The 15,107-nt window shown below is 44.3% G+C and overlaps 1 long non-coding RNA gene across 1 annotated transcript; it reads left to right on the top strand.

The window, feature by feature from the left end:
* Window positions 1–10,515: 10,515 nt before the first annotated feature.
* LOC137149471 (uncharacterized) lies at window positions 10,516–12,230 on the top strand. The gene is made up of 3 exons (XR_010918782.1): window positions 10,516–10,630; window positions 11,181–11,284; window positions 11,475–12,230. It is a non-coding gene; the product is annotated as an uncharacterized lncRNA (long non-coding RNA).
* Window positions 12,231–15,107: the final 2,877 nt, after the last annotated feature.

Here is a 15,107-nt window from a genome sequence, read left to right as displayed (position 1 = left end):
ATTGTCGTTTCAGTGGTTTTTGGGTTTTCTTGGGGGGTCTGGTCTGTGAGACCCCAGATGACATTTGCCTCATGCATCATCACAATTGTCTAGCATATTGAGTTTCTGTGAAAATAACACTGTCAGATTGATTTTCTGGGAGCCTACACTTGCTAGGAAGAATTTCTGGGGAAGCCACAATTGTCAGATATATTTTCTGGCAAGCCCACACTTGACAGATGCTGTTGCTGGGGAAAAGACTTGCTGTTGACAGAAGCAGTTTCAGTTTAACTTCTCTTGCCCTGTTACCATCAATAGCAGTGGCTGTGTTTGCAAGCTCCACTGGCTGTTTATTTCTTCTGTGAAGGAGACAAAATGGCAAGAAAAACTGTATCTCCTTAAGAGCTCCTGGGAATTGACACAGAGGAAACAAGTGGGTCGACATTGTGTAGTTTAGAGGCAATGACGCTGAGTGGGAACCTGGTGCTATGCCACAGAGGGGTGATGAAGAAGCCGCGGAAGATGAAATCACTGAGGAAAGTGACTCCCGGGATATTTCTGTGCAGGAAAGTCAGGATGTGTCTGCAGACTTTTACCTATCCAAAAACAAAGCTTAAAAATGGAGAAAGACAGCACAGGTGCCAGCAAAACCTCCAGCCAGAAACAACCTGACTCCTGCTCCAGGACTGACCATGTACTCCATACAGAGCATCAGGGACACTCTATCTTCCTGCATGCAGCTTTTTGTCACTCAAGCTGTGCTACATAGACTCATAGACTTTGAGGTCAGAAGGGACAATCATGATCATTTAGTCTGACCTCCTGCATATCGCAGGCCACAGAACCTCACCCACCCGCTCCTGTAATAGATCTCTAACCTCTGGCTGAGTCACTGAAGTCCTCAAATCATGATTTAAAGACTTCAAGTTACAGAGAATCCACCATTTACACTAGTTTAAACCAGCAAGTGACCTGTGCCCCGTGCTGCAGAGAAAGGAGAAAACCCTCCCAGGGTATCTGCCAATTTGACCTGGGGGAAAATTCCTTCTCGGCTCCAAATCTGGCGATCAGTTAGACCCTGAGCATGTTGGCAAGACCCATCAGCCAGACACCTAGGAAAGAATTCTCTGTAGTAACTCAGAGTCCTCCCCGTCTAGTGTCCATCTCTGGCCATTGGGATATTTGCTACTAGCAGCCGCAGATGGCCCACATGCCATTGTAGGCAGTCTCATCACACCATCTCCTCCCTAAACTTATCAGTCTCAGTCTTGAAGCCAGTTAGGATTTTTGCCCCCACTGCTCCCCTTGGGAGGCTGTTCCAGAACTTCCCTCCTCTGATGGCTAGAAACCTTCATCTAATTTCAAGCCTAAACTCATTCTCCAGAATTCTAACAGGTATGGGGCTGAGTTGTTTGGGAATACTTGGTGGCCAGTACTGGAGACAGACCTTTGTGCCTCCTTGGGACTACAGATCTGAGCAGGTGTTTATAGGTCTAGCAAAGAAACATTAGAGAAGCTGATCAAATGACCATGGAAAGCAGAGCCACCATTTCACTCCATCATATTCAGACCATGACAAGGTACTTGGACAACAGACAGGCATGCAGAAGTCAAAATGAAACTAGTAAGCTTGTCCTATTTCCGAGATATGGGATTGTTCGTTGGTACTCAGTGTCACCACTGATGAATAGCTGGTGGCTTTCTGTGATCGCTGCAGCATATGCCTTCAAACTCAGCCAGGTACGACATCAAATTCTGGCGATGCTGTGACTCTACAACTTCTTATGATTTAAATGCTGTCAAATAGACTGGCAGAGAGAGGAATGCAACAGCAGCAAGAAATTTAGCAAGAAATGTGGTTAACAAATTGGCACAAGTTTTAGAAGGAACAGGGAGAAATATCGCAATGGACAATTTTTTCACCAGTGGTGGTCTGGCAAGGGACTTGCTGCCCAAAAAACTTACCTTGGTTGGCACAAAGAAAAGAAACAATTCTGAAATTCCTGCTCAGTTCCTTCCCAACTGGCAAAGACCAGTCCATTCCAGTTTGTTTGGTTTCCAGCAACACATGACCTTTGTGAGTTATGTACCCAAAAAGGGAAAAGTGGCAATACTGCTGTCATCTATGTACTCAGCTGCTTCCACATCTAGGGTTGAAGCAAAACCAGACATCATTCATTTTTATAATAAAACAAAAGAAGGTGTGGGTCCTTATGCTCAGATGATATCCTCATACACCACAAAATGGATGGACAAATGCTGGCCAGTGATGGATCTTGCGGACATTTTGGCCATTGCATGTCTGAATGCATATATTGTTTGGATTTTGTTGAATCGCCCATGGCACAATAGATCTCTGAGTAAGAGCCGTATGTCTCTCTGGGGCCCGAATATAGAAATGGTGAAGTCACTGCTGCAGGAAAGGAACATTGCGGTTGTGCCTCAGGCTTCTAGGGAAGCAGCGTCTAGCGTGCTGGATACTGACCCAGAGCCGAAGAAATGGGGAAGATGTTACATCTGTTCCAGAGAATCCGACAGAAAAACACACCAAAAATGTTCAAAGTGGAAAAACTTTGTATGTTCATAACACGTCACCTAACTTGCTCCATGTGTTCAAAAGAGTAGGCCGTTTACTGCCAATGTATGGTGTTCGTGCTGTTTTTATTTTTGGTGTTGCTATCTAATTCCATTGTCTATATATGGGGTAATTTAGACCCCAACAACTGTATAATATGTAGCTTTTTCTAAAATGTGTTTGATGATGGGGTCAGTTAGATCCCTACACAAATTCTGTGTAGTGTGCTTTTGAATCGAGAAAAGTTTTAACTTGTTCATAGCTTTATAATTCACTGGTTACAACAAAGTCAACTTTAAATTCATCATGTTCCCCCCTCGCCCCGTTTTGACATACTAGGGGTCTCCAAACGCCAATGCAGAAATAGTTGGGTGATTTTTGGTCCAATATGAGGGTTCAGGTTGCCTGAGCAAGTCAGCGAAACCAAGTGGTTGTAGCTGGCCTCTTACATCTCCCTCACCTTCTGAGGACCCACATGGCTGGTTCAGTCCATATTTTGTTGAGGGGACGATGGAAAAGGGTTTTAAAAGGGTAGAGGGAGAGAAGGCAGGGAGTTGTTGATAATTTGGGGGAGGCAGCAGACCTAGAGATGAGGGGAATGAGGAGAAAGGGGGCAGTGGGAGGGCTGAGAGTGTGACTGGAGCAGTGTCCACAGACCAAAACAATCCAAGTGTAAAATGTCCATTGTGATGTCCAAAGGCTGCTTCTGGCAGAATTGCAGTGTTGGGGGTGGGGAGCTTCTGGAGGCTGTTGTCTTCCACAGGGCGCCTTGGAAGCTCTCCCATCTTGCTGGTCTGGGGCCTTGGTTCCCCAAACAGCCTAGTTCTGGGCAGGGAAGGGAGCGGCTAGCGAGCTTTGCATTCAACCCCAGTGCTGCACTACTCGTGCCCTATTCTTACCTGGCCTGGAGTACATGGGTCTCTGTGGACCCAAGTCCTGGTGCAGTCAGCACCCTGCAGCTCTACCCCACTGGTGAGGATCCACGGATTTGAACCCGGGGCTGCAGGGCCTGGGACAGATGAGGCTCTCACAGTGCTACCAGGAGGCCCTGCTAGGGAAGCACTGTGGAGAGTAGGAGTCCCAGGAAGTACCACCTAAGAGACCCAGATTGATGGTACCCCGCAGCCCTCTGATTGGCCAAGCACTCTATTTAACCCCAGGGGCTGGCCCAGGAAGTTGTCTGGGCAGCCGCACGGACTTTGGTGCCAGACTTTGCTTGATCTCCTGGTCTCTGACTCCAGCCCAAGTCTGAGACCGACACCTGCCTCTGATCTCTGACCCTGACTCTTGCTTACAGGACCTGGCTCTCATGGTTCCTCTAAGTTCTGCTTTACGGCCACCGCCCCTGGTGTGCAGACCTCAGCCGAGTGGTGACCGCTATCCAATTCCCATAATATTCCCTCAGAGCTACATGGGTTGTGACTCACAAGTCCCTTTTAAGAGTCTTGGGGGAGGGGCACACACTCTCTGTCTGTGCATGCGCTTAGCACGCCTGGTATGACATGAGGACATTGATATAATAAGCATCCCCGAAATTTGGCAGAATGATGATAATCAGTGGGGCATGGTAATACGAGGGTATATAATATATAGGAGTGACAGAGCAGGTGGTGTGGGGGCGGGGGGAGAGGCACTGTATGTGAAAGAAAGAGTTGAATATAGTAAAAATCTTGAATCGAACAAACTGTACCACAGAATGTCCACGTCTAAGGGGGTTTCACTGGTTGCGGTACCCCTACAGGCAGCTAATCACCAATAGGATCCCTTAGTGGCTGTCCCTCTGCTTTGCCTGCAGAGCGGGCCAGGGTTCGTAGCTGCTGACTGGCGGTGCCTCCATCTGACTGTTTAAGGAAGCCAGTAACCTACCTTACCTCCCTATGGGGTTTCAACTATCCCGACCTGGTGCTTACCCCGATGGCTAGCCTGATACCTCGGACATATACTCTTCTGACACCTCCGAAATGGCCAAACCAGCAGACAAAGTACACCTTATTGTCAAGGGGAAATATAGAGGAAGCATATAAAGAGGAGGGGAATTTGGAGTGGGTACATCAGTAACACCACACAACCCGCCTACGAGACTACCCACAGGGTGGATTTCCATGGATACATGAAGCCAGTTTATTGCACACTAGCGGGCTCTGTCATGCGGAGGATCCCACGTATCTTGATGAGTTCTTGCAGGCCTGAAGGTGCTGGAGTGTGGTGCGGTGATGAGGGGGTGATTCACCCAGGAGTCCAAATGTTCTGTGGCAGCAATAGGCGTTACTTGCAGTGGGAAAAGTCCCCAGAATGTAGGGGGCCTCCTCAGTGTTTCTAAGTCCAGTCACTCTCTCTGTGAGTAGTTTGGCAAACCCCTTTCAGGGCAAAATAGATAACACACCAGGAGGGAGGAGATGGAGGATCCTCTGCACTCCCTCAGACAGGGACAGATAGTCAGGGGATTGCCTGACTCCCCTCAGGCAAGGAGAGACAGGCAGGGGATCATCTGCACTCCCCTCACACAGGGGGAGACAGTTGGGGGATCGCCCTTACTCCCCTCAGGCAGGGAGCAACAGCTAGGGGAGATTACTCACACTTCCCCAGGGAGAGTTGTCCTCCTCTCATTCCCCCTCCTTAGCCAGCCTTCCACCCCCCAGGATTCACGCTTTCACTAGGCACAACACTTTTGGTGAGGGGAGCACACTACAGTCTACCCAACAACAAGTTTGGCTTCCTTTTTCATCAGACCCATTAACCCAGGTTACATTTGGATAGAAATTCCATGCTTGACTAAAATGAGCATAGCACTGGGAATATACTGCCGACCGCTTGACCATGATGGTGATGGTGACCGTGAAATGCTCGAGGTGATTAGAGAGGCTACGAAACCAGATGACTCAATAAAAATGGGGGATTTCAACTGTCCTCATATTGACTGAGTACATGTCACCTTAGGACTGGATGCAGACATAAAATTTCTAGATATCATTAATGACTGTTTCTTGGAACCTACAAGGGAAGAGGCAATTCTTAATGTAATCCTAAATGGAACACAGGATATGGTCCAAGAGGTGACAAGCTCAGTAATAGCGATCATAAGGTAATTAAATTTAGCATCCTTGTGCAGGAGGGGAGAGTGGAGAGAAAATACCAAAGAAATCCAACTTTAACTTTAAAAAGGGGATATACACAGAAATGTGAGCTGCATGGAAACGATTTAAAAACATCATAATCAAGGCTCAAATTAAATTTATACCCAAAATAATAATAATAATAATAATAATAAATACAACAGTAAGAAGACAAAATAAATGTCCCATGGCAAAACAACAGAGTAAAAAAAGAGATGGTCAGAAGCAAAAAAAGCAGCCTTTGAAAAATGGAAATGAAATCCTACTAAGTAAAATAGAAAGGAACATAAACTCTGGCAAGTCAAATGTAAAAGTATAATTAGGCAGGCTGAAAAAGAATTTGAAGAGCAGCTAGCAAAAGACACAAAACTAACAGCAAAATTTTTTTTAAATTATAGCAAAAGCATGCAGCCTGCCAAACAACCAATCGGGCCATTGGACAATCAAAGTGCTAAAGGAGCACTCAAGGAAGACAAGGCCATTGTGGAGAAGCTAAATGAATTTTTTGCATTGATATTCACAGCAGAGACAGAGACTCCTACACCTGAGCCATTCTTTTTAGCTGACAAATCTGAGGAACTGTCTTAGCCTGAGGTATCAATAGAGGAGGTTTTGGAACAAATTGATAAATTAAACAATAATAAGCCACAAGGAGCAGATGGTATTCACCCAAGAGTTCTGAACAAACTCAAATATGAAATTGCAGAACTACCCTATTGCTTAAATCAGCCTTTGTCCCAGATGCCTGGAGGATAGCTAATGTAATGCTGACTTTTAAAAGAGGCCCCAGAGACAATTTTGACAATTACAGCCTAACTTCAGTACCAGCAAATTGATTGAAACTATAGCAAAGAACAGAATTATTAGACACACAGATGAACACCATATGTTGGGGAAGAGTCAGCACAGCTTTTGTAAAGGAAAGTCATGCCTCCCCAATCTATTAGAATTATTTTATGGTGTCAACCAGTATGTGGACACGGATTATCCAGTTGATATATAGTGTACTTGGACTTTAATAAGATTCCATACCAAAGTTTCTTAAGCAAAGTAAGAAGTCATGGGATAAGAAGGAATGTCCTCACATGGACTGGTAACTGGATAAAAACCTGAAAACTAAGGTTAGGAATAAATGGTCAATTTTCACAAGGGAGAGAGGTATATATTAGGGTACCCCAAGAATCTGTACTGGGACTGAGCTCTTCAACATATTCAAAAATTATCTGGAATAGGGAGTGAACGGTGAGGTGGCAAAATTTGCAGATGATACAAAATTGCTTAAGATGGTTAAGTCCAAAGCCGAATGTGCAGAGTTACAAAGGGATCTATCTCACTAAACTGGGTGTTTGGGCAAAAAATCTTAGATGAAATTCAATGCTGATAAATGCAAAGTAATGCACATTGGAAAACATACTCCCAACTATACATACAAAATGATGGGGTCTAAACTGGTTGTTACTACTCAAGAAAGAGATCTTGGAGTCATCATGGATAGTTTTCTGAAAACTTCTGATCCGTGTATAGCAGCAGTCAAAAAAGCTAACAGAATGTTAGGAACCATTAGGAAAGGGATAGATGATAAGACAGAAAATATCATACTATATATCATACTATATAAATTCATGGTGTGCCTACACCTTGACTACTGTGTGACGTTCTGGTTGCTCCATCTCAAAAAAGATATATTAAAATAGGAAAAGATACAGAAAAGAGCAACAAAAATGATTAGGGGAATGGAACAGCTAACATCAGAGGAGATATTAAAAAGACTGGGATATAAAAGAGGTCTATAAGATCATGAATGGAGTGAAGAAAGTGAATAAGGAAGTGTTATTTACCCCTTCACATAAATGAGAATCAGGGGTCACCCAATGAAATTAATAGGCAGCAAGTTTAAAACTAACAGAAGAAAGTACACAATGCACAGTCAACTTGTGGAACTCATTAACGAGGATGTAGTGAAGTCCAAAACTATAACTGGGTTCAAAAAAGAATTAGATAAGTTAATGGAGGATAGATCCATCAATGGTTATTATCCAGGATGGTCAGGGATACAACCTCAAGCTTTGGGTGTCCTCTGTCTGCCAGAAGCTGAGACTGAATGCCCAGGTGTATTGTTTCCCTCTGAAGCACCTGGTGCTGGCCACTGTCAGAAGACAGGATGCTGGGCTAGATGGTCCATTGTTCTGACCCATTATGGCTGTTCTTATGTAATTCATCTGGTTCCTGAGCATTAGGCTATGTATGGAGCTAACCTCTTTTTGGAATTCTGTTTTCAGGTTTGCTCCCCCAAATGGGCACAGGTGCAATGCACTAGCTGGGGTCAATGCCTAGAGATTGAGACCATTTTGGCCAGGATCAGAGTCAATAGTTGACCTCTAGAGCTGCACAAAACAACATTGTCAGAGTGCCCAATCTCAAGAAAAGCTCTTTTTTGGGGGGCTACATCTCAGGACTGCGTGGTCCAATGACTCCAAAGTTGGGTCACTAACTCTATCCTATGGCCTCTATGAGCACAGCAAATTGCAAGGCAATCTGAGTAGCCATATGATTTTATAGCACTTAGAAGACGTAGCCTTTAAACAGAAAGCTGTTCTGAATCTTTGCTATAGCCGGTCTGGAGCGACAATTGAATAACTAAATATTAATTGGGCCAGAGAGAGCATGAGAATGACTCTGTAGTCCAGTGGTTAGGGCACCCACCTGGCAGGTGGGAGACCCAGGGCCCCAGAGTCCCTTGCTCCAGCGTCTCTTTAATTATATATCCCCAGTTGAACAACTTTCACAGGAGAGACCGAGGGAGCCCCAAGTCAGAACGTCTGAAAGTTCAGGGGTTAGAACACGCTCCTGATATGTGTAGAGGGTCTCTGTTCAAATCCTTTCTACACTGCAGGCAGAGAGCAGAGAATTCAGCCTGGGTCTCCCACATCCCAGCTGCGTGCTCTAACCACTAGGCTGAAAATTATAAAGTGGCAACTCCTCCTCTGGCCAGATTCTGAATGGGACTTATTTGATGGGCATCTTCAGGCCACCTACTGGATTGGGGCCCACTTGTGAGGTAGTCAGAGGAGTGCCTATCTTCACCTGGTTCATGGGTCACACTGGAACTCAGGATGGGGATAGGTCTCTGGATGTCCAGAATGAGGCAATAGTACATGTACCCAGAGGCAGGAATATAGACACCTAGGAATATTTACAACAAAAATGTCAGTGCTGAGTGAGTGTAGGTCCTACAGGGTTAGGGGGCAGTCATGCAGGAGATTTACGTAACACGGTGGTGCCTAAAACTGAGACTTAAGTGCCTGAAACTGGGGTGTAGGTACCTAAATCCCTTTGTGGATCTGGGCCTCACCCCCACTGCCTTACCAGGTGGTGAGCTCATGCCACTCACAACATCACCGCGCCCTGAGCATTCATTCACACCCTCCCAGCTTTTCTGCCTTCCCTCCTTACTCCTGAATCTCTGCTTTTGGACTCACATGGTTCAGTTTGTTTATCTCTTTCGGCTGAAAACTTTACCAGCTCCTGCAAAATTCTAATATGCAACATTAGCTGCATCTAATTAATCCTATTCCATGAAGACTCTGGTAATTACCTCCCTGCATTGCACCCCGACAAGGGTGCTGAGAGAGAAGGCCCGGAAACCTGCCAGTGTTAATCGGCAATTTACAAGGCCTGTGAAGAGACTTCATTTTCTTATCCAAATTAAAACTTTTTTGATTGACAATCTTACTAACTATTTGCTGTTGAGAGTGAGCCGAGTGCTGATTCTGTTGGTGCCTGTGAAGCAAGAGGCACTTGTTCAATTATTTACAGACTTGCTGGGTGAGCAGAGAGTGCGCCAAGAATGTAAGGAGTACAATCACAGGGAATCTCTTCAAAGATTTCTCATTGTAAGTAAGAAGTGAGCAATGATCCAAAGGAACGCTCTCCTGAGAAGGGAAAGTTGTAAATTCTCTGTGTGATAAATAGAGCTGTCAGTGGGTCCTGGTGATCACACCCATGGAATGCCTTCCCCTAACCTTTCCCGTTACTGCCCCTCCCTAGCATCCCCAGCAGGGAGCAGAAAGTACCATAGCTCCCTAACCCTAGGAACAAAGGAGGCCTTTTATAGGTCTGGCTCCAGCTACAGAACTATCAAGGCCTTAGATGAAAGAAACCAGCATCTTGGTTCCAAGTGAATTTGTAGTGTGGGGCATGGAGTCAGCGGCAAAATGCTTTTCCCCACTACAGGGAAGAGGTTAGGAAAGGACTATGATGTGTGCTATTTCTGGGGACCTGGAAGGGCATGTCAACACTGCATCTGGGAGTCAGCCTCTCAGCCCACGTCCACAGACTCATGCTAGCACTTTAAAAATAGCCCTGGAGAATGTGCTGTGACATTGCGCCCCCCACTGCCTGGCTCCAGCAGCCTAGCTCCAGCCCAAGCTGCAAGATTTATTGTTAAAGTGCAAGTGTAAACCCCACTATCGTGAGCCTGATTTAACCCCAACCCCAACCCCTCCCAGTGAAATGGCAGCGGTGACGATTGTCTTCAATGATTCTGTAAGCCTAGGGGTAGAGATGTCAGTTATCAGTGATTAGGTTTGATAGGCATTCACCTCCAGAAAGAGGGTGGTGAGGCCTGATTAATATTCAATTAAATAACACCTCAAGTGTCTGTAGAATGCTATGGGACAGTTTAAATAAAACCTCACCAGCCTAGGCGTGCGGACAATTTAATCTGCACCTTCAGATCACAAAAGGAAATCCTTGGGGAAAGGCATAAATTCCTGATGTATCTATTGTTTAAGAGCTGCAGTGATCAAATAATCTGCTAATTGCAGCTGCTGCTGTTTGTTTGTTTGTTGGAAACAAAGAGTATAAAGAGTTGGTTTAAAATCCTGAGGGTTTTTAAACAGACTGCCTTCTCATAACAGAAACCATCTTGAACAGAATGGCTGCTGCTGGACTGCAAGACCAGGTATATTGTTTGTTGGCTTTGTTTTTAACTCTGAAAATATATATTATCTAATCTTACTTGGTACATGCTGTCCTTACTAATAACGATACATGTCTTTATTGCAGTGCAATATGTTTAACATGCAAACAGCAACTTTAAGCTGTATTTCACCTGGACAAGGTGCTTAATACTGGTTTTTTTAAAAAAACAAAACAAAACCTGGTATTAAACAGGTTATATAGGGGCTTGGTGCATTTGAGGAATACTAGCTAAAATGTTGCTTGTTTTTTAACCCATAGACCCAAATACCCTTGGGGGGGGGGGATCAGAATAACCATGTGCCAGCATTTTTTTCTTTTGTGGTGCATGGAGCTAATGTGCTTTTATTAAAAATGTCTGTGTTGGAGAAATACTAATGGTAGAAACCAACCAGAACCTGTGTGGGTGGGTGTTTTACAGCTTGAAATGGATTTTGTAAAATTATGACTTTTAAACAGAAGAAAAACATCCTTAGTATTTCATTATTAAATTTTACAAGACTGTCATGATTTTGTAATGTTGTTCCACACAGCATGGAGACCTGAGGCTGGAGTGTAAACAAGCCCAAAAGAAAAAAAAAGACAATGGAAAAAGAGAATTCTCCAGCATCAACAGCTAACAGACATTTGAACCCTAGTAAGTAGATTAAACTTATGTTTGTTTAAACAATTTTGTTTTTAAGCAAATACATAGGTTTGGGCAGGTTTTGGTGAGAGAGAGATTATAGAGGTAAGGGGGGGTAGGAGTGAGTGTGTGTGAGAGAGAGACAGAGCTTTGTAAAATGTTTTCTTTGATGCTAAATTGGAACATCTGTTTTCCTAAACAGGCCTGTGAAACTTTCCTGATTATGCCATAGTCCGAGCTATCCAGCCACTACCAACAAAGAACCAGGAATCTGCTCTGACCTTGTGATGGGGCATCTACCAGACAAGGAATGAAGGGGTTAAGTTGGCTAGATGAGCCAATTAACCACCTAGACTGCACCTGGAAGAGGAGTCAGGTGCAATGAGGATTATTTAGAGATGAAGCTCAGCTGGACAGGAACAGGAGGGTCCTGTATAAAGCCAAGTGGCTGATAGCATAAAGGAGCTGCAGAAATGGCAGCTGCAGTCAGTCTCAACTTTGCTTTGCTCCCCCTAGGAAGTAGCTCAGGGATACAGCAGTAAGGTTTAGGGCTGTGCGGACCTTGACTGCTTGTTGTAGGGTTCCTAGGTTGGAACCCTATATAAGGGGTGGGTCTACATGCCCTTACTAGCCACTGGAGAAGTGACCCCATTAAGAAAGCAGTGAATAGGAAGACTGCCTGGGACAGTGGGGTCCCAAGAGACTTTAATACATGCACTCCCCTGGAAGGTGAAAGCTACAGTGACCTAGCTGAAGGACAAGCAACAAATCGGCAGTAGTTGAGTCTTGAGTGAGCAAGACAGAGTGGTGGAGTGTAGGGCCCTGCAGTGGGACTGGGATCCTATGCGTCCCACAGGAGCTGCAGCCATAATAGCAGGAGCAGGCAAAATGTACTTTATTGCAGGTGGGATTGGGTGGGCAAAAACCCAGACTCCTGTAATTTGTGGGAAAACACTAATTTTCTCATCAGTTTGTCATAAATGGAATTTCAGCATCGTAAAGCTAGTTTTTCTTTTTTTTTTTTTTTTTTTTTTTTAAATGAAGGTTTTAGTACTTTAAATTTAAGGGATAGAAAGCTTTAATGTCTATTATAACTAGAGTTAAAGTATTTTTTAACATGGCTTAAGCAACAGGTTTTATTGTATTATATATAAATAAAATTCAGACATTTTATATAATCAACTCTGGTTTTTTTAGAAGCAGGGGGGCATCTGTCTCTCTTGTGGGATTTGCAGGATGTGAGGTTTCTGTAGGTGGGAGCAGGATAAACATGCAAGAAACAATGTAGGAGCAGGCGCGAGTGGGAATGGGTATTGCATGGCAAGGCAGAAGGGGGATTAAAAAATAGTTCTCCACAGGGCTTTTAATGGAGTGTAACCACGGGAAGGGGTGTCGGCCTGGCAGAGCTAATCCCCAGACATGGCCAGAAGGAGGTGAGCAACAGTCAGTAGCTTGCCCTATGACAGACCGTTCACAACACCCCCAATACAATACCGCAGAAAAGCACAGACAATGCACCAGGACAGTCCAAAGCTCAGCTGCATCGAATCAGAACAAAACACTGTGATTAAAAAGTGCCACCAAACCAAACCCTGAGAAACTGTGAATGAAAACACACGGATTCATCAACCCGCAGCATGGTGCTTTTAGAGACGGTGGATAAAACAAGGACTGAAATTCCATGCAATGCAGGGGTAGCTCTTCACGAAGTGTCTGAAAATTGTTATGAACTATTCTTTTACCTCAATAGGCTACGCACAGCTATTCAGTATTCTAAAAGGATTTGGGGAAAATGTGACACTTCATTCAGAAAAATGGATGGCCAGTCTGTCTTCAGGGGTTATAAAAGAAAAAGGGTGACTGGAAACTACATAAAAAATGCAGAAGTTCTTGTGGCTGACTTTGAAAAATATTTCAGTTTTCCAGCGAGTGATTCCAGATCTGAGCAGGCATGAGTAGTGATGGAAAGGGGGACATGTGAAATGGGCATCCTCAAGGGTACAGATCAGCTGAGGTGGGGGGTCAGCGTTTGGGGGATAAACAGCTTAGCTGCCAATAATTTATGGGCCAGGATCATTGTAAAAATTTGAAACAAGGCTAAAGAGGAGATGAGGAGAAAAGCAAAGATATGCCCACAACTGGAGGCCACCAAATTGTTGTGTCTGAGAACAGGGAGGCCAGAGCTGGCCTTGGCTCCTGGAGGGTGATATGGATTCTGACAGAATCTGATTCAGAAAATTTCCCAGGACACTCAATAGAGGCCTTCCCATCTACTCCTGATGATCTTTGCGTTGGCCCCTTAGAGGTTTATTCTCAAATAGTGTCTGATGTAGAAGACGCATCTGAGGGTTCTGTAGAGGAACCACCAAGCAACCCTGAAAATGCAGATGCAGACCCCTAGCCAGATGTGTATAGGGAGCATGTGAGAAGCTGGCAACAGGAATTACCTAGATTTGGGAGAGAGGTGTATTGTGAGGAATTTTGTTTCATCAATTTTGAGCGAACAAGTCCAAGCCGGCAGGTTGTTGAAGCGGTACACGGAGAGAGACATTTAGTTTTCAATGACATTAATGGTAGGGTAGCTCCAGGTGATCCATCCAGTTACATCTAGCCAGCTATAATTTAAACAATCCTTTGTCTTCAGTAAGAAGGACTAGGGCTGACTTGTCTGCTTAAGATTTCTAAATCAGGCCCACTAAACAGTACAGAGTAATCGAGAGATGTATATTGATGGGACACTATCCCTCCTTGTCACAACTGTAAAAAAAAAAAAAAAAAACAGGGGTGGGAGTGGCCATAGAGTTTTAAATTCTATCCTCCGTTGTCAAATCGTCCATAAAAAGAGACCGTATTTAGTAGACCTGAATTACACGGGTACTAATCTGTGCTTTGCGGGTGGCCTCATGGCCATATATCCGACTGTAAATCTACAGCCACAGAATTGTTAGACAGGGCAAGAAAGCTGCATGAGAAATTGGGGTGGTCAGATAAAAGAAATTATGCTCAGCAACATAGCGGTGTTTGAACAACATTAACAAGTCAACATATAAGTGGTGCTGTATGTGGAGGAAGGTTTTTTTAAAATGGGAGACCCGGTGTATCCCAAGACTTTTTTCAGCCTGCTGCGTGATGAGCATTGGGATTCTGGAGATGAAAATGTTGTGTGGCAGAAGAAATTGTGAGTTTTGCCATACACTGCACAGTCACAAACATTCTTCCAGGTATTGGTGCCACCTCTGCTTCAGTCTGTGTGCAGACATTACGGGCATGCAGCTGAGTTGTCTTAGCTGTAGACTGTATTGCAGGTCCAAAAAGTGTTTAGATAGACATGGCATAAAAAAAAGTCTAATGTCTTAATGTAATAACTAACTGTTAGTCTGATCTGGACAAGGGGCACAAATGCGAAGGGAAGTGCTCTAAGCAGTGTCAGGGTTTGATCTCTGGTGATGTGCACAGTCACCCATATTTTATAGACAAACTTAGCCTGAGTCATCAGAAAAGTATGTTTTACATTTTGAATGCATGCAGGAGATAGCAAAAATGCAATTGGGCATATGGAACCCTATGTCCCTAAAGCTGGAGAAATCCTGGGAATTTAAGGGCGATGATTGTCTTTCTACCTTTAAGACCTTTATTGGTAAAAAGTTCCAGGACTACACATTCATAGCGCACAATTCCAAAGCTTAAGAGTCCTTTGTTGTCAGAGAGTTACTGAAGGAAAAGATGTGCATAGAACTGATACTAAACTGAGGTATGTGAAAGTTAAGGCCTTGGGCATTTGTTTTATAGACTCTTTAAACTTCTTGCCTGTGAATGTAAGCCAGCTCCCAGAGGC

Source organism: Emydura macquarii, unplaced genomic scaffold, assembly GCF_026122565.2.
Source record: "Emydura macquarii macquarii isolate MOO-44397 ecotype Brisbane River unplaced genomic scaffold, CSIRO-AGI_Emac_v2 contig_746, whole genome shotgun sequence".
NCBI classification, from domain to species: Eukaryota; Metazoa; Chordata; order Testudines; family Chelidae; genus Emydura; species Emydura macquarii.
This window is presented reverse-complemented; position numbering and strand designations above follow the sequence as displayed.